General features: G+C 36.4%; 1 protein-coding gene across 2 annotated transcripts in view; it reads right to left on the minus strand.

Moving 5' to 3' along the window:
• LMO7 (LIM domain 7) overlaps window positions 1–20716 on the minus strand; it is a 192941-nt gene that overhangs the window by 109571 nt on the left and 62654 nt on the right. For both annotated transcript variants that reach the window (XM_025875264.2, XM_025875265.2), the window contains 2 exons: window positions 16165–16235; window positions 2530–2599 (listed from right to left, as the gene is read on the minus strand). The gene's annotated coding sequence lies outside the window, so the exon portion shown is untranslated. Of the gene's footprint in view, window positions 1–2529; window positions 2600–16164; window positions 16236–20716 lie in introns of those variants that run through there.

A 20716-nucleotide genomic window follows, 5' to 3' on the forward strand; every position in this document is an offset into this window, starting at 1 on the left:
GCACAATTCAACCTATAATACTATCCCCTTCAAAGATCTAATTTGAGAGCTTACTATTTTTCACAATTGAAAACTTTTCCACTTATTCATTAAAAAAAATCTTTGGGGGCATCTGGATGGCTCATTCTGACTTAGGCTAGGGTCATGATCTCAGGGTCTTGGGATGGAGCCCAGCGTCAGGCTTTCTGCTCGGGGCGGGGGGGGGGGGGGGGGTCTGTTTCTCCCTCTCCCTCTGGGCTCTCTCTCTCTCTCTCTCTCAAGTAAATAAATAAAATCTTTAAAAAATAAATATTTTACCTCCAAATGTATCAGTCATTATGTTAGTTGCTGTGAACACAGAAATTACTAGTATAAAGAGTCCAGCTTGGGTTTTTTATCTTTCTTCTATACACATCAAAAACAAAGGCTTCTGACATATTCCTTGAGGAATTTTTGAGGTCAATCTTCATAGTCCAACTATGAGTGCTCATAAGTGTGCAACAAATGTCAGTCTATTATAATTCTCTGCAGCACATTTATATCTGGTGATTTCTTGCTCATTTCCTAATTTATTTGCTAGATCCTGCTCTACCACTAAAATGGAAGCTTTTTGAGGATAATGTCCTTAATGTTTTTATTCCTCCAATATATCCCTATAAACTAGAAAAGTTCTCGACCTAGTAGGCACTCAATTATTTGTTTAAAAAATTAATATGCAACAAAACAACATTCATTTAGCATCTATATGTCAGACTACCTACATAATCCCTTTCTACGCATATATGACAGCCTTACCAGGTAGATGCTGGAGCTCTAATGCACACTTCAAAATGAGGCTTCAAGAAATTTTGACATAACCATCCTGACACACAAGTGTGAGAAGAAGGAGTCAAATGAGGTATGATGACAACTTCAAACCAATTACAGCCCAATTCTGCAACTGTGGTTATTCTCATGCTCCTACATCCCATTGAAAATGCTCAGTGTCCTGTATTTGGGAAATCATCCCAGTTAATGTTCCGGAAATACATTTCATTTTAGTGTCTAGAGATAAAATCCAAACCAGATAGAATTTCCATGCTTGAAACAGAAATAGTTGGAGAGATGTTTGGATTTAAATATAAAATACATTTGGCTTTCATCTAATCATAGAATCAGAAGACTGAATAAAACCTCTAGTGGCCAATAACAACAAATCACCACAATTCAAGTATTCCAAATATGAAGGGTGTTTGAAATCAAAGGCTAATTTCATTTACAATGTGTGTAATTGATTCAAGATATGACAATTCAAAATCTAAACATTATAGTAAGAAGAACTCGAGCCACTTGAAAAAACTTTCAATATGATTCAAACTTTTAATTTTCACAGAAGTTATTTCATAAAAATGATTTTCATGTAAGGCTTTATTTTTATTAAACTGAATGTTTCTTCCTAGGAAGAACTGAAAACCAAATTTCTTCAATTTTATTATTGAAATAATATCTTCTGACTTGCTATATTAATAGAAGTAATTCATACATATATGTATATTGCTATACAGTCATATATATATATATTCACATAACAATATATGCATACATGATAGTTTTTTATACCTAACCAAATTTGAGACCAATAAAAATATCATGTCATGACAGAAATCATGTCATGATAGAAATGGAATAGAAATAACTTGGTAAGAAAGAAGGAATTAATATTATATATAATTAATATTTATATATATATAATTCCAGGTAGTAGCTGTGTTAAACTTCAGTGTTTTACAAAATTAATTTTTTTAAATTGACTCCTGTCATCAGCCTTGATTCTTAGGGGTTGCTAACATTTTGAAAATAACCCATCATTTGTACTTAATTATAAATTACTTCTTTTTCAAAGATACAGCCCCACCTTTCTATTGGTCTTTCAATTATTGATCCACTAGAGTATCCATATAATGACAGTGTGGGGTATTTTTCATACACAGAATCCAAATTTAAAGCTAGAAAGAATCTAGAGACTTATCTCATAGTCATCTGATAGGTAGTATTACTGAGGCAACAGAAGATAGTGACCTACCCAATATCACACAGAACTCTGGTAGGAAATCTATGATATAAAGCAAACTTGTTGCAAATACACTCCAAGATCTGCAGGCTAAGTGAGGGTTATGCATAAGCATGAAGCAAGAGAAACGTAACAACTGGGGAACATCTAGAGTTTCCTAAAGTGTGGTCAACTGGCAAACAAAGTATGCAGGGCTGAGCTTCAGAAAGAAGGTGATCATAAACAAATGCAATTTGTGGAAGAAATACGCTAAGAAAGGGGATATATGAAGTTTGAGGGCACGAAAAGCAAAACAAACAACAAAAAATAAAAGTCTCCCAGCAGAAGGGAAACAGAAAAAAACTGAAGATATAGGAGGATATCACTAAAAACACTTTCCTTGAGCAAGAAACCCCAAACCTAATTTCTATGATAATTCCAGATAAGAGTACCAGTCTATGCTCATCATTTTACATTTTGAAAACAAACAAATCCAGTTTCGAAGATAATTTTTTACTTACCAAACCTGCTATTGGTGTGGATAATCTATTGATCTTCTTAATAATGCCAGGTTTAAGTTTATTAACCAAACTGAAAGTAAATAAAGAAATAACATATGCAATTACAAGAATGCCAGTATCAGTTTCATATTCTTTTTAACATTTTCAAAAATCTTGTATATCACTAGTCCATCCCCCATATGTGACTTAGAGCCAAGGGCCCAATAAAAGGCAAACAACCAAGAAAACAAGTCAAGAAACAAAGTAAGAAGAACCTCACTGCAAACAATGGTGAGTGTCCTCTCAGACCATACAGACACGCTGCTATACTCAAAGCCATGTCCCTAAAAATAGTTCCACATTTGTTAAAGGTAGTATTTGATTCTATTCCAAGAGCCAGTTTAAGAATCTCTTTCGTTACAATAATCTAGTTCTCTTGGACCTAAGAATAATTTTTTCTATTAATCATTTTCATTAATTTTTTTTCTCAAACTGTTTTTTATTCTAAAAGGTAATTTCAAACCACATTATTTTTCCAGATTTGTTTACTGAAGTATAGTTGACGCATAATATATTAGTTTCAGGTGTATGACATAGTGGTTAGACATTTATATACATTATGAAATGATCACTATTATAAGTCTAGTTACCATCTGTCATCATACAAAGTAATTATATTATTGACTCTATTCCCTATAACTATATAATATATATGACTATATTCCCTATATTCCTTTTACATCTCCATGACTTATTTATTTTATTATCAGAGTTTGTACCTCTTAATCCCACTTCACCCATTTTCCCTACCCTGAACCCTCTGGCAACTATCAGTTTGTTCTCTGTATTTATGAGTCTATTTCTGTTTGTTTTGTTTTTTAGATTCTACATGTAAATGAAATCACACAGTATTTGTCTTTCTCTGTCTGACTTATTTCACTTAGCATAATATTCCCTAGATCTATCCATGGGTACAAAATACAACTGTATTTTGCCAGATTTAAAGGGTGCAGTGGAACTCATCCCAATGGCCAGCTAGTTCTTACTGGTAACTCATTAAAATATGTGAGTGATTGCTTTGTTACTGTAACAGAATGACTGGATAAAAATTAGAATGTACCAGAATTCCCCAAAATGGACTAACAGTTACTTCAGAATCTAATACTGAACACATTAAAGTTGCTATGACAGAATCTGCAAAGATATTCGTAAGTCTCTACATTCCAGAACACGAGGAAAGAAGCCACCTTTGAAGAATGTAACGTAGAGTGTAATTCTTGGTTCTAAATCTAGTTATTGTGAACTCTATGTTTTTTGTTGCTGTTCAGTGAGACAGTCTAAGCCTTGGAGACATTTAATACTATAGTAATGCTTTTCTACTAATGCTAGCTTGGTTAATTAATCATTAGTCACTGTCAGAAAACAGTAATTTAAAACAGTGATTTTCCTATTCAATAATCTAACTACAAAAAGCAATTCTTTATTCTGTAAACGGAGCTCCAAAAAGACAGCAAATATAGGAGAAAGAACCAAACATTCTTAATTTACTGGTCTCCTCCTCACAATGGGCAACAGAAAAAAAAAAAAATCTGACACTTGTGGAATGTCACTCCTTCAACATTCCAGAGATTTATATATATACTTGAATGTGCTAAAAATAAAGAAGACAAAGGTCTCAATTTAATAACCTTCAGAATGTTGTTCAGCAAGATTCAAAATTACACAACGATGGCTTACGAAGATTTAGTCTGGTGAACAAAAGATGTTTTTTCTGTTTTCATAGTTTCTTCACACAAAGATCTTTAGACAACTTAATATACATAAAGTTTCCCCCTCAATTAAGCATTTCCTAGAACTGTTACCCTCTGATTCCTAATTTCTTGTTTGTGCACTGAAAGCCAAGTAGGAAGGAAGGCTTTCTCCCTTCATAGCTGAATTATTTTTCTTTAATGGCTCGCCAAGAAGCTAGAAAAAAATTTGAGCAGGCTTCTAAGAAATGACAGTTCCAAATTAATTCTTCTAGTTGTTCCCTATTTACCAGGTATGCAATGTATAGAAGCACTAATAACTGGAACATTACTTAATAGCAACATTATTCTGGCATAGTGTAAATCAAGAAATTCAAAGAGTTGTTGACCACTAACTTGGCAGTGACTTTCCTAACGTAACTCGGATCTTAAAATGTAATCTTTCAGGACGCCTGGGTGGCTCAGTTGGTTAAGTGGGTTAAGTGTCTGCCTTTGGCTCAGGTCAGGATCTCAGGCGCCCTGCTCAGCGGGAAGCCTGCTCCTCTCTTTTCCTCTGCCCATTCACCCTGCTCAAGCATGTGCACATGTGCTTGCTCACTCTCCCTCCCTCCCTCCCTCCCTTTCTCTTGCTCTCACTCTCTCAAATAAATAAAATCTTTAAAAAAATGTAATCTTTCAGTGACATAAAAATCAGAGACTAAAAAGAGCTGGGCCAACTTATCAAATATCAGAAAAGTCTGGCATCGGTTGTCTTTATTGGAGGAAGAGTGTCATAAATACCTCCCCCGCCCATTTGAGTCACTGATGACTGGCCAGATCACTCAATTTACCTGTTTACTTCACTTATCATTTTTATATTACAGTGTTAGCAATACCAAGAGCATTCGAGGCAGCAAAAGGAAGGGACTGAAGGAAGTAAAGGAACCAGCACAGATAAATGATGTCTCCCCAAAATGAGTTGCTTCTTCCCTCATCAGAAGTTTCCACAGCTGTTAGTTACATGGAAGCAACATACACACTGTGGACTGGCTTCCTTTTCTACTCCGGAGCCTCCTAGTATGGGTACAAACACAGAAATAACCACAAGGCAAAAACAACCCTCTGTATAACACACAAACTACCCTGTAAAAGTTGCATCACCAGAGGAAAATGCTGTTTTACTTTGTCAAATGTTAAAATGGTATCAGTTCTAAGCACTAGAACATGGAGAAAATACACATATGGTTTTGGCAACTACTGAACATCCAATCAAATTATGAATCACAAATAATTATTTTCACATACAATTAAAGGAAAACCTTTTAGGGTATTTCTTCTAGGGAGGAAAATATCCTAGATTTCATAATTTCAAAGTAGATTCCATAAAATTTAAACTTCTGTGAAATTTAAGGATATCTAAAAAAGTAGGGGCATAGTCTTATACCAAATTAAATACAAGTGCCACACAAGGGAGACACTACTTTTATAAATAGAACTTCTTTGCATAATAAGGGTTCTTCAATTACACATGTGGAATTCGTAAAGGCAACACTCACTTGAGGTCACTGGCTCTATTTAAGAATCATATAACATGATAATCTTCCAGTTGCCTCTGTACACAAGGAAGGAGAGGCAGTCAAGGGACCATTTTATCTGCCTGCAAGCCCACCATTCCACTAATCCTAAGTATAATTATACCATAACTCCCCCAAGCCTTCCCTCAGGCCATGGCATAAACCTAGTTATGTGCTTTGTTAGCACATCAGAGATTTGCTCTTTTGGTAAGATTAAAATCAGAAGAGAAACACCTAGTCATTTGCTATTTGCGGTGGTAGACCACACTGGCAAAAGCCTGCAACCCCTCTCCTTCAGCTCATCCCTGCATTATTGTCTGCTTCCTTTTCTTCTTCTCTCCAAAACATCCTGCCCACTTCCTCCAACAGGAGCTGAGTTACATAACAGATGCTAGAAGGCTGCCTCTGTTCTGAAACCTTGTCACCAGTGAATGTGTCCTGACTTTTAAATATAACTCAGAGGTGACACTCCAAGAAAACTGTACATAAAGTTCAGTGTAACATCTAGATCAGTTATAAATGGTTTCAATGAGAACTAGAATTTGGTGCTCTCTTAGTCTCCAGAAACTAGTTCCAAATGCCAAACCTCATTTCCCCTTTATCAGAAAGCTCTTCAGCAGGGACACCTTTTCAATTTCCTATTTCCAAAGATTTTTTCCAAATGTCCTAGAGACACTGACCTCAAAGAGCATATGAAAGTGAACTTTCTAACCTATGAATTATTTGATCAGTCAGTCACACATACATATTTCTATTATCTTTCTGCTAACTACATTTTCTAAATATATATCCCCACATTAGTCAAATTTTCCTATTAGTAACTACATTTTTTTAAATTTTTAAAAAGATTTTATTTATTTATTTGACAGACAGCGAGAGAGGGAACACAAGCAGGGGGAGTGGGAGAGGGAGAAGCAGGCTTCCCGCGGAGCAGGGAGCCAGATGCGGGGCTTGATCCCAGGACCCTGGGATCATGACCTGAGCCGAAGGCAGATGCTTAATGACTGAGCCACCCAGGCACCCCATGGTAACTATATTTTTAAAGATGTAATGAAGACATTATATATTTCCTTACAAATTAAAGAAAAATGATTTTTTATCTGTTATTTAGCACATCTTCATTTGCCTAGTTTTCTTCTAGATGCAACTCTGTCCACAAATATTTGAATGCTTACTAAAGACAGAGCACTGCACTAATCAGTGAAACTGCTAAGTACAAGGAAATTCTCTCATTCCAAATATCTCTTTAACACTTAGCAGTGTACCTGGTATTGTGTAGGTGCTTTAAAAATATTTGCAAAAAACCCGCTATCTTTTAATACAGAAATTTTTCTGTGATTCAAAACCTCTATCTTCTTTATAGAAATAAAATTAGAAAAATGTTACCTTTTCATTTCAAACATGAGAAATGGTTTTTAGCTTTTCCCAAAAAGGACACCTCCCCTCTGTTAGGTTTTCTGTTGCCAGACAAGTCGAACCTTGATGTTGTTTCTCTTGTCAAATGTTGACCAAGAGAATAAACTATCAGATATATTAATTTAGACAAGTTATCTTAAGCAAATTCTTTACTAAGATTTTTCATTAATTACCTCCATTTAAATGCATAAGCTATAATATCTCTAAAATAAAAACCACTCTGAGTAGTGATCACATTTCCTTGGGCAAAGTGAGAAGCATATATAATCTAAAGTTTTAAAGTTTGGGGCACCTGGGTGGCTCAGTCAGTTAAGCATCCAACCTAAGCATCCAACTCTTGATTTTGGCTCAGGTCGTGATCTCAGGGTTGTAAGATTGAGCCCCATCCGGCTCCATGCTGGGTGTGGAGCCTGCTTAAGATTCTCTCTCTCCCTCTCCCTCAGCCCTTCCCCACTTCTCTAAAAAAATAAAATAAAATAAAATAAAATAAAATAAGTTTAAAAGCATTCAATATAAAATTTATGGTCACCTTAATACTTTCAAAGACTGGTAGTAAAATTAATATAAGTTTAATTCCTAAAATTCCTGTGGTAATTTTGAACATTGCTCAGTTGGAACACAAATAGTTAACAATAAGTGCTAAGATGGGAAAGTGTGCAAGAGCAAAAAGTCAGTATCCATACACGTGATGATTTAGTTTTATTATGATAGAACTCTCTTATTTAGCCTCCCTGCTAGGCCTGAAGCATCCTGAAGTGAGCTGAGCAAAGCTTGAGAGGTCTGAAAACGGACGCCTCAAGACATTTCCGAATACCACATCAATAGCGAAATGCATCTAGCAGGGGGACTCGGTTCCAGCCCTGGTTCTGCTGTTTACTACTAAGTGACATCTCTAAATTCCTCTCCACCCCTTCATGCAAATGAGAGTGATACGTTGTTCCCTTATGTGGACTTGGGATCACTCGAATTTTCGCCACTGTGAAAATGCTTCCGAGGCAGGTCTGTATGCATATCTTCATCCCTGCTCCTTACAGTTTCTTATATTCTATTTCTAGAAATAAAATCAGCAGCGTCAAGCTCTTGATACTTGTCTGGAAAGGAACCTGGCAATGCAAAATCAATTTACTTTTGGGCCAGCAGGCAGCATTCGAGCATCCATCTCACCGCAAGAGCTAGACCCGCAGTGCCATCCCTCCGCGCCTGCGCACCGCACTCACTGCATGATAGTCCAGAGAGGCCCTGCCTTTCTAACCACCACTCTTCAGGGATGTACAAGATCTCACTGATTTTCTCTATCACACTGTAGATATTTAAGTTGTTTTTGATATTTTCCACCAGGAAGAAGCTTTATACATATTTCCCCCATTTTGTAATCTATTTTTTTTTAACTCCCAAAAGGGAAGATTACTGGGAAAAGTCCTGTAATTTTTTAAGTTAATATATGTTTATATTAATTAAAAACTAGCATACAATTACATGACAGGTATTGTCACATTGTTTTTCAGAGCTGTACCAGCTTATATTCAATTGATCATTTTGAGTATATACCATTTTGCCATAATATGCCATCATTTGGTAACATTTCAAATTATTTACCACCTTCAATTAAAAGAGTATCTGGTTTTCACATAATTATTTCTTACTAATGAAGATAAAGATTTTACTGCTTATTTCCAGTAGTACTTCTTTATTTGTGAAGTATTTGGTCACATCCTTTGCTCATTTGTCTACTGAGGTTTTTTGGGTTTTTTTTTAAAGATTTATTTATTTGACAGAGACAGCGAGTGAGGGAACACAAGCAGGCAGAGTGGGAGAGGGAGAAGCAGGCTTCCCTGCTGAGCAGGGAGCCTGATGTGGGTCTCAATCCCAGGACCCTGGGATCATGATCTGAGCCAAAGGCAGACGCTTAACGAATGAGCCACCCAGGCGCCCTCTACTGAGGTTTTCAAGTATGTATCTATCTCACCAGTTTATTTGAAATCTAGATAATGTTTAAGTCATTTTGCTTAATGTATTTTTCTCAGAATGTTGTCAGAATATCTATTTATATATAGATTTAAATCTATTTTTTTCCTTCTCCTTCAAAGCTTAGAATTTTAAACTGCCTCCAAAGATTTTAACTCTTCAATTTTATTTTTTTCTATTATCTATTATTATTTTCTATTATCTTAACCTAGGCTATTTGGTGGGCTTATAAATTCATTCTTAGACAATTATTTATCCCAATATAATGAACTGATTTATCTCTTCTGCATGTTTTCATATCTCCTTTATCACAAATTCCTACATGTAAGAATGTATTTTGGGCCTTGTTCCTATATTAATATGCACATTTATAAAGCAATCCATAATTTTTAATTACTGTGCTTTGTCATGTTTTTCACATGTTCTAATGTTGGGACAAGCTCATTTCACAGAAATTTTTATTTTTAGAATTTTTCTTATTCTAACCTTATTCTTCCATGTGAATGTTAAAATACTTATAAAGACAAGCCTGACTAGATTTAACATGAGTATTGGATTAAAATTATAAATTAACTGACATTAATTGACATCTATTACCCTACGTAGAAATATAGCTTATCATTTCATCTCTTAAATCTTATAGCTTACCATAACATTTTTGACATTCAAGATAACAGTCTCAGACATTTCTCTAAAGAAAACAGTGTTTTAAACCTTGTCACTATTACTTTTTATTTTTAATTTCTTTCTTTTTTTTTTAAGATTTTATTTATTTATTTGACAGCAAGAGAGGGAACACAAGCAGGCAGAGTGGGAGAAGGAGAAGCCTGATGCGGGGCTCGATCCCAGGACCCTGAGATCATGACCTGAGCCGAAGGCAGACGTTTAACCGACTGAGCCACCCAGGCACCCCATCACTGTTACTTTTAACCCCTTGTATCTGACCTAATTTTCTGGCTGGTGATTGTTAATATATAAAAAATTCTAGAGATTAAGTCTCTCATATAAGGCAATTGCTCTACTTTTAACTGATGTGATACCATTATATATTTGTTCTTTTTACAGTATTCATTTATTTAGCTTACTTCTCAATACACTGACCAGAATTACCATACTTGGATTATTTCACAGCCAACACATTGTTTTCCATGTGCCTACCTGAACCCCTTTATTACATGAAAACTGACTTCAGTAAAGCTTTTTGCTGATCAACGTTAATAAAATTCTCATATCTCATACATCTAGCATACATATTACTTCCTTTTATTTTTAGTAGACCATCATTCTCATTTCTATCTCAGAGGTCCTATCACTGAAATGCGTCTGTTCTCCTCTTAGTAATTTATATTTAGGGCAGGAAAACCCTATAGATGGTACACGCAGGTTTATGAAACAGGATTGAAGCCACAATACAAAATATCTGCAAAATTTGCAATGAGTCTGTATAGTGTGACTACTATAACAGAAGTGAACTTTTAAATTGATGTTTGCTAAGCTAGCCTTCAACTTAATAAACTATTTTTTAAATGTTTTGTTATATGTAGATATCAAATTACAGAAAAAATTGACTACGCATCTTAAAAATAGAACACATAGACTGGCAATCACAAAATGCTAACATGAAGAGAAAGCAGTATAAAACTTTAAAATTGTCTTTATGAACCTAAACACTTGCATCTTGCTTTGCCTACTAGAGGGTTATCAAATAATATGTAAACTTCAAAGCTTATATTACTTTAAGTGAAGAAAAATCTTTTTTTTAAGATTTTATTAATTAATTAATTAATTTATTTATTTATTTATTTGAGAGAGGGAAAGAGATGCGAGCATGTGCATACAAGCAGGGGGAAGGGCAGCAGGAAGGGGGAGAATCCCAGGCCGACTCTGCTGAGTGCGGAGTCCGTTGCAGGGCTCTATTTCAGGACCCTGAGATCATGACCTGAGCCGAGACCTAGAGTCAGACGTTCAACTGACTGAGCCACCCAGGCGCCCCAGAAAAATCATTTTTATTACTTATATTGCAAATGGCCATCATACGGATGAGGATCAATGGATAGTGTTGGCATGCTAGAGAGATGTATGGAAACAAGTGTCCTCCTCAAGAAATTCTTTTTTTTTATTATGTTATGTTAATCACCATACATTACATCATTAGTTTTTGATGTAGTGTTCCATGATTCATTGGTTGCATATAACACCCAGTGCTCCATGCAGAACGTGTCCTCTTTAATACCCATCACCAGGCTAACCCATCCCCCCACCCCCTCCCCTCTAGAACCTTCAGTTTGTTTCTCAGAGTCCATAGTCTCTCATGGTGCGTCTCTCCCTCTGATTCCCCGCCCCTCGCTGCATTTTTCCCTTCCTACTATCTTCTTCTTTTTTTTAACATATAATGTATTATTTGTTTCAGAGGTACAGGTCTGTGATTTAACAGTCTTATACAATTCACAGTGCTCACCATAGCACATACCCTCCCCAATGTCTATCACCCAGCCACCCCATCCTTCCCACCCCCCACCACTCCAGCAACCCTCAGTTTGTCTCCTCAGGAAATTCTAAACCAGAAAGAACTCTAAGAAAAAATGTCTTCATTAAAGAAGGCCCTCTGGACTTCACATGGAACATGGCAAAGAAGCCCAAAGGCCCACTGGTATCACTGCCATTCAATGTGTGAAAGTCTCCAACTATAAGAAGACAGAGCTCTCTTGCATGAATGAGAAGTGACAAAGTTCTTTGTCTTATGCTTTAAAACAATCACCCAAGAATCCCATAGAAAATTAACAGGAATTATCTAAATAATTTTTCTCCTTCTACTGAATGCATCTTTAACAAAACATCATGTTTTGTTTATGTAGACAGTGTAGTGGTCACATGGCATAATAAATTAAAATAGGATTTCTCAAACCAAATAGATGAACATCTTGATTCACTCTTTCCAAGCTGTGAGCCAAGGAAAAGAAGGCCTCGTAACAGTGTGAGAAGAGTTTTCTCAATAATTTGAGCCAAGTTCAAAAAGACACACTTCTGAGATAGGCTCACATGTAAACTTCTGAGGCATGGCTGGCTGAAATGGGATAAGCAAGAACTGGCGATACTCCAGGGATGGTAAGTACAGACTGACTAACCAGAGACACACCCAATAAATTTATCTTCAAATGTATCTTCTTACTTCATAAGGTAAATAATGTTTTCATTTTAGCATTTCTAAGATTGCTATCATAAGATGAGTAACTGTGAAATTACTAACTCCTATCACTAGCTAGATATGCCTCAACTAAATACGTTTAGAGAAGAGAAATAATTCAGCTAGAACCACAGAGTGAGAGAGGTTTGGATATTTAGGTAGTGGCAAATCTCATATTTTTAAAAATATATAGTAAGGTCCTGGTGAACACTAATAAACACTGCAGATAGGGGACTGATTAACAAATACGGTCAATAATTAACAAGGAGGTGAAGTCATCTTACAGACTCTTGTCAATCCTTTTACTAATTGAAAAAAAAAAAAAAACAACCCAAATTAGATTTTGTTCCCATCTCACTGTTTAGGAAAGCCAAGAAAGATTACCTAAGGTATACAGTAAAAGAATTAACTGTAACAGACTTTAACCAGCAGAGAGTATTCTTTAGCCCTCAACTCAATGAGATCTCACAGTCAATCAAACTAAATGATACTAAAATGATTAACAGAAGATACCAACTTCAATAGTCAATTAGATTAAAAGACAATAAAGGCACATTATCCTCATTATGCAGGTATGTATCTTGTCTAAAACCTCAGTGCAGAGTTTTATACTCAATTTAGACTATCTGAAATGTCAGAACACTGCCAGTTGGGTGGAAGCTATAATAAGCTCACTTCCTCTAACTCTTGACTTTGATATTTCAGAATGCCAGCTCAAAAAGGATAAACTATGACTAACGGATAAAAGACTGCTGAAATTAGATAAAATAATAAGAAAGCTCTTTAATGATGTTAACGAACCAGGATGCCTAGAGATTGTTAATAGGCAATAAGCAGAACCCATATTTCACAAGAATCCATTTTCCTGGCCGTGAACCAAGCAGAAGTCAGCCTTTTCCTGTAAGAAAATGAATTCAGAGTTTTAAAATATCCTAATCATATTTCAGCTAAAACTTGAGATCTCTTTTGGGTAAAATATTCTCAAAGACAGACCGCTTACTATATTTACCATGAATTTAAGAGTCAGGATTTTTAATATCAGACTCTGAATGGCAGATTGTGCTTTCCGGGTAGGCATTGGAACTCAGGTGTAGGTTTACCCAACAGTGAAGCCTGCTTAATCATTTCACAGGCCAACCAGCTAGGCTCTCTTCACTACAGATTTATACAGAACAGAGTTACCTAGGCTTTCCCCCACCCCAACATTACACCTTTTAGATTAGTATACTTCATTAACCAGTGGCCTTACATAATGCGATTTTCAATTAAGAGAATGATTTTTTTTTAATACAAACATCACACAGGGCTTTGATGCCCCTCAGTAAACTACAACTGCTGATTACCATAGCTTAATACTTACTTACGCTACTTTTGGAAAACATTCATTTAAAGAATACTGGGTACCAAACATATTGATTAGACTTAATCTGGTAATGCACAAAACCCCCAATTGGTATTATTCCAGCTAGGAAACAATCTAAGAATCAGCTTTTGGAAGTTGTGAATTAAAGTGACTTTTTTTAAACCAATATAAAACATGCATCCAAATGTTTGCTGTGAAGGTAGAACTTATGTATTTAACAGTACAACTTGTGGTCAAAACAGTTTTTCATCAACTCTTAATATCCTCACTGGTAACAATAAGCTCCTCATCTCAGGTTGGGTATGGTTTTTACAAATCACCTCAAATCATTCAGAGACCAGCCCGGTGCATAAATTGCATTTTAATAAAAAAAAAAAAAAAACTAAGTGTCTCACAAGTATGTTTAATGATCTTGTTATGGAGGCAATGCCCCAAAAAGGAGAACCCTAAAAATGATTTAAATGATAGTTCATCACTGGCAGTATATACCCACAAAGTGACTTCTTTGAAAAGATCACCTGTTTGGGCTATATGCTCTCACATGTCTACAAACAACTCAGTACTTCATAGGCACACATCCTACCTAAGGCTTATCCTGATTGTGGAGAAAGCTATTTCACTGCAAACCTCTAAATAGTCCATACTCATAGATAAGGTAGCTTTCAGATCACATGCATCTTTCTAACCATCATTCCCCCCGTCTTCTAAACACATTAGGACATATTTCAGTTCTATAGTTTTCAACTTAATATAAAGTAATTTCCTAACATTGACCAATTAGATTGACCATGTGGTCTACTAGAATTAGTTTAAACATATTTGGCAATGGCATTTCTAAATATACATCAGAAGAGGACAAGAAACACCCCTTAAACTTTACCAGTGGCCCTTCTTCAGATGCCTGCTCTGCTAGGTATTAGGCAGAACCACATGAAATTGACATTTCTGAAGGTCACATAGGGTTGAATATCAACAACTGCATATGGCTCAATTTAATAATATTGCTCTAAGACAAAAAATTTGAACATCTACTAACAGAGCTAATGAGATAGAGGTTGTTATCTACATGGCCATCTTCCTAGCAACAATTTTTATTTATGCAAAGATAGTTTATATAAACCTTAATATATATATTATGGAACTTTGCAACTCTGTGAGTTAGGCAGATCAGATATGCTGATCTCCATTTCATGGATGAGAAAATAAGGCTCAGATGGTAAGTCAATAGCTTAAATGTCCAAAAGTAATAGGGCAAGGAATCAAACCTAAGCCCTTTGACTCCTGATCTTTGCTGAAACAACCTTCTTTTAAAAGGATAATCAAAATCATCTAAATACAAGCACATATACTCCCAATGTTTACTTGTGGACAGATTCCATAAATACCTATGTGATAAGTGTCTAGATTGGGGTACTTAAGCCCTTTCAAAAATGTGGGTGCATACTCAAGGACATTCTTATCATTTATTTGCTCACTTCTGCAACCTGCACCCTCACCAGGGACTTCATCTTTACATCCCACAGGTATGCCTACCCTTCACCCCCAAAGGTCACATACCTGGCTAACTGCACTATGCATCCACTGGGGGACAAAACAGTGGGACTAAACACACAATGTAGGCTCCATATCATCAATCATGCCACCAGCCTAGTTTACTTATGATAACAAAAACCTGGGATATGATTTTCAATAATATATAATTGAACGAATGGCCCATGGGTCATTGACTCAAATTGATGGTGGCAATGTAATGACTCCACTTAAAGCTTAAAAGAAAACTTCGTTACTGCTTAAATTTGTTCTACAAGCACCACTATTTACAGATGAAGAAAAAAGTTTTGTATTAACTTCTAAACCAGGCAATTCCATATGTTAGAACATTCAGAGGGAAGGGTGCTTGGGTGGCTCAGTCATTAAGTGTCTGCCTTCGGCTCAGGTCATGATCCCAGGGTCCTGGGATCAAGCCCCACATTGGGCTCCCCGCTCAGTGGGAAGCCTGCTTCTCCTTCTCCCACTCCCCCTGCTTGTGTTCCCTCTCTCACTGTCTCTCTCTCTGTCAAATAAAAAATAAATAAGTAACTTAAAAAAAAAAAAAGAATAGTCAGAGGGAGAGCTGGTGCAATGTAATAAGGCTTCCCCTTCAACCACCCACCCCTACTGACCCATCAAGCAATAACAGAATCTTTCTTGTTTACTAATTTAAAATAATATATATTTCACCAATGCTATCTTTAGATGCAGAGACTGATAGCCCCTTCCTACTGTCTGGTACTGTGGGGGTGTCAATTTGCAGAGATCAAATCTCACTTGTTACCAAGAAAACAGATCTGTGACTATGGTGGCCATGGAGGGAGGAGTGAAGACAACTCACAACACACATACACATCTTCGCTTTTGAATTATTTTTTAACTGCTTTAAATACTTACTCACACAACAGAACACCATTCTCCAGAGAAGCTCGAAAATCCTTTGTTTCAAAATTCTTCTCTGTTACTGCCTGAAAAAACAAGATTTGGGTATTAATTTTCTCTTAATCAGGGTTAATACACAAGTCAAATTTAGCATTAATTAATATGCATCTAATCTTATCTTGAAGGATGTGCATATATCATCAAAAGTTGTCCCCTATAGGAAATTACATGTGGTTCTATGTTACAAAGAGAGAGATTAGCCATTTTAGTATTAACAAATATAAACAGAAAAAAAAAACATGATGAGAGTTTTCTGTAATGGAACCATTTTACAGGTAATCAACAAAAGTTAGAAGCTACATTTCCAACATCTTTTCTATAAAAATTCTATGGGCAATCTAGCCTACTAAGAGTAAATAAAAACAGATTAAGATATAAACTTGAAATATCAACTCTTTATGCACATCATTAATTTCAATTCCATCCTTCAATTCCTCAAGTTTCATGACAAAGCTAAATTGCAGAGGGCATGTTCTCCTTAAATGGATTCATGAACTGGCCCTGATTTGTGTAATGAGCCATATTTACTGAAACATTCTAGAGAGAGGGTTATGAAATCCTGACACAGAGAGACAAAAGACAGGCACGGAAGACAGTATGTACTTTAAACAGACAATTCCCCACTTAAGGCTATGACATATGAACAGACCACCTACAGTTACCACAACCAATGTTCCTTAGTGAAGCCACTGGAAAAATATGTACAGATCCTGTCTCTCGAGGGTGGAGTAGCTGAGAGGAAAGGGGGTCTTAGAGAGGCCACAGTAGGAATAAGCTGTTCCAAGAACAAGTCCTGACACTGGGTCCCCAGTTAAGGTGTGGGCAGTGTGCATGGCAACAGCAGTGACCCCAGTGGCCCTAGAGATGTATCCACCACTTGCAGGCAGGAGTCCTTGCTCCACCTGCCACTTCAGGGAGAAATACCATATTGGAAATCTGATTTGGGAAGTCCCTGATCTTAAACCCTAAGTTAGCTATGAATCTCCTGCTGTCCTTACTCACCACAGCTAGGTCTTCAGCCCACCTACAATCCCTGTATGCCTTCCACATCTTTTCCATGGTGCCCAACATCACCATGGCTAGGCATATTGTCTGTTAACTGACAAGCAGTTATTTTGTAGAATAGAAGTTAGTTTCTCATAAGCTGGTTCTGTAATTATGGATGGGAGCCTGGGCCAGGAGGTAACACACTCAAACACAAGAAATAGGGGATCCCTTCCCATACACAGCATTAATCTACAGAAAGGCTCCATTGCCCCATGAATTGAACATTGGCTGAGTATCTCTGTTACAGGCACTTATCTGGATGGTGGAGATCTAAAGGAAAAAAATGCAGAAGCTCTTCCCTCAAGGACCTCACAGCCACATAAGTAAAACAGAAAGTTTAAAAATGCAATAAAACAGGGGCTCCTGGGTGGCTTAGTTGTTAAGCATCTGCTTTTGGCTCAGGTCATGATCCCAGGGTCCTGGAATCGAGCCCAACATTGGGCTCCCTGCTCAGCAGGAAGTCTGCTTCTCCCGTTCCTACTCCCCCTGCTTGTGTTCCCTCTCTCACTGTCATTCTGTATAAAATAAAATAAAATAATAAAATAAATAAAAAATAAAATAAAATAAAATAAAATATGCAATAAAACATATCCAAATAGAGTGGTACATTCCTTTGGGGAAAACCCTGAGTGGCTCATGGATTATCCCAGCTAGCCAGGTGCTCATGGTTTGTGCAGCACAAACTCTCTTGAATTTTGTCCCAAAGAGATCCAAAATAAACTCAAGATGAGCATTGTGGGGCGCCTGGGTGGCTCAGTCGGTTAAGCGTCTTGATTTCAGCTCAGGTCATGATCTCAGGGTCCTGGGATCGAGCCCTGCATCAGGCTCCGAGCTAAGTGCGGAGTCTGCTTGAGGATTCTCTCTTTCCCTCTGCCCACATGCCCCTACTCACTCTCTCTCTCTCTCTCACAAAAAAAAAATAAAAAAAAAAAAAAAAGATGAGCATTGATCCCAACTAGTGAAAACACAGTAAGATCTCATTTATCTGGAAACTCCTACCCAAAGCCAAAAAGGCATGAAAAATTCCCAGGAACACCCAAAACAGATGTCAAAGTCCATTCTCTCTAGTCAGGACAGCCCCCTCAGAACCCCCCAATACTTAATGATCCACCCCTGACACAATCTGGTGATTAAGTTCCCACATTAACCTAGAGTAGAAGAAGTGAGTTAGAAGAAAGAAGAGTTGTACCTATTGACACATGGAGGGCAGTGAAGAGTGACAGTCAACGGGCCTGAATGGGGCCGATCAAGAGGGCAGGGCAGCCAATGGCAAAATGGAAAGAGAAAGGGCTCATGTCAGACAAAAGTATATTCATACTCAACTTTCATTACCTAAGAGCTGTGTGACCTTAAGCAAGTTAAATACCTCTCTGAACCTGTCTACGCATCTGAAACAAGGGAAGTATCACCTACTTACTAGCTTGCAATGGCCAAGATGCTATGCAATCAAATACCTAAGGGTAGCTAATAGTTTAAAGCTTAACCTCATCACAGGGACTGACCTTCGAGTTAGCACTCTGACAACACACTCTGAAAATTAACGCTCCAAGGAACACCTCTGAACCATAGATAAAGCCAGGTTACCTTCCGAATATTAAGTAGAAATAATGAAATATACAGAGATATTCAGAAAGCCCAAGTATCCAGAATGCTTTATTCCTTGAAAAAGACTACAGAAAGGCAAAAATCATAGTACCTGGATTTTGGACCACCCCCATCCATATGTCAAAATATTAACCTACACCTGTCTGTGTGTGTATGTATATATACATTCTTGTATATAATACATATATATTAATCTAAATGATAAAATTAAAATTATACAAAATCTAAATAAATCTAAATAATGGTATAAAATGAGACTCCATTTAAACTGTATTTCTAAAGAAGACAGAATATAAAAGCTAAACAAAGATTTTTAAATAACAGTCCATATTTAGGAGCCTGGGAATCTGGCAAACTCTGTACATTACTGAAGGTGTTATAAAATAATACTACCTTTCTAGAATGCAGTTCGTGATATATATGTGAAGTCTTAAGTTTGCATACTCTGAAGCACACAAGTGCAGATCCAGGAATTTATACTAAGACAACAGGACAAGAATGCAGAGACATGACACAAGAATTGTCTCACAGCATTATGTGGAATAGGAACAATTATAAACATCCTGAATGTCCATTAAGAAATTGGTTAAATTATAATAAAACCATAAAACAGAAAACTACATGAAGTTTAAACTCACATTATGAAAGTAGCTTAGTTGTAAAGAATACTTAATGTAGGGGCGCCTGGGTGGCTCAGTCGGTTAAACGTCTGCCTTCGGCTCAGGTCATGATCCCGGGATCCTGGGATCCAGCCCCGCGTCAGGCTCCCTGCTCTGCGGGAAGCCTGCTTCTCCCTCTCCCTCTGCCACTCCCCCTCTGTCCCTCTCCCTGCTTGTGCTCGCTCTCTCTCTCAAATAAATCTTAAAAAAAAAAACACTTAACGTATTAATTATAAAGTAATTTATGGAATACATGAAATATACCAATTACTATAACTCTATAGTAGGTGTTATATAAATAAAGATGGAATATATTAACAGTAATTGTTTCTAAGTGGTGAAATTATACCTTATTTAAATGTATTTTTGCTTATTTTTATTCTGTAACAACCATAGGTATTTCTTGTTCAATAGATTTACAAGCTAATTAACATTTTAAAAAATTCAAAAAGGCCAGAAACCATCAGATTTGAGTTAATTTCCTATATCTCCCACATTTAAAGAATAAAGGAAATTTTTATGCTATGTAATTTTTCTCATCTATGAAATCCACATAATCCTTAAATTTAATAATCTTTAATTTTCCCCTTTTGCTAGTGAGAAAATTAAGGCTCAGAAAGTTTAACTTTCTAGAAAGTTACAGAACCATCCACATGCAACCGACACCAAAAACCTACAGCGTTTTACCAGTACTCAGAGTATCCCAACTGCATCACACACTAAATGTTTCTAAACTAAAAAAGTTGTCTTCAATCTGTATGTAGATTTTTTAAAATTTAAATTACTATATTAGACCATGCAATATGTCTTCTAAAATAATCCTCCACTGTTCTGGGTATAAAAAGTAATTTGGTAAATTAAAAATGTTCCAATATCTTTTTTACAATGTTCCTGGATAAAAGAAATCTGTGTCTTAATACATAATGAGAGAGTGTGTGTGTGTGTGTGTGTGTGTGTGTGTGCGCGCGCGCGTGAAAGAGAGTGAATATGGCACTCTAAACATTAATAAAATGAAAAAATAAGTGGGTTAAGAGTTTCCCTGGACATTTTCATGTACAAAATGCTCAGACTGTATATGCTAGCTAATGCAACCTCAGTAACCAAAAACATCTGATTATTGTGAAGTAAAAATTTTTAATCAGCAAATTATATATCCGTGTAAATATAAACTCATCTAAGACCCATCCCAAGGAACT

Source organism: Callorhinus ursinus, unplaced genomic scaffold (genome assembly GCF_003265705.2).
Source record: "Callorhinus ursinus isolate GAN/ISIS: 27379988/994484 unplaced genomic scaffold, GSC_fseal_2.0 scaffold7, whole genome shotgun sequence".
NCBI classification, from domain to species: Eukaryota; Metazoa; Chordata; class Mammalia; order Carnivora; family Otariidae; genus Callorhinus; species Callorhinus ursinus.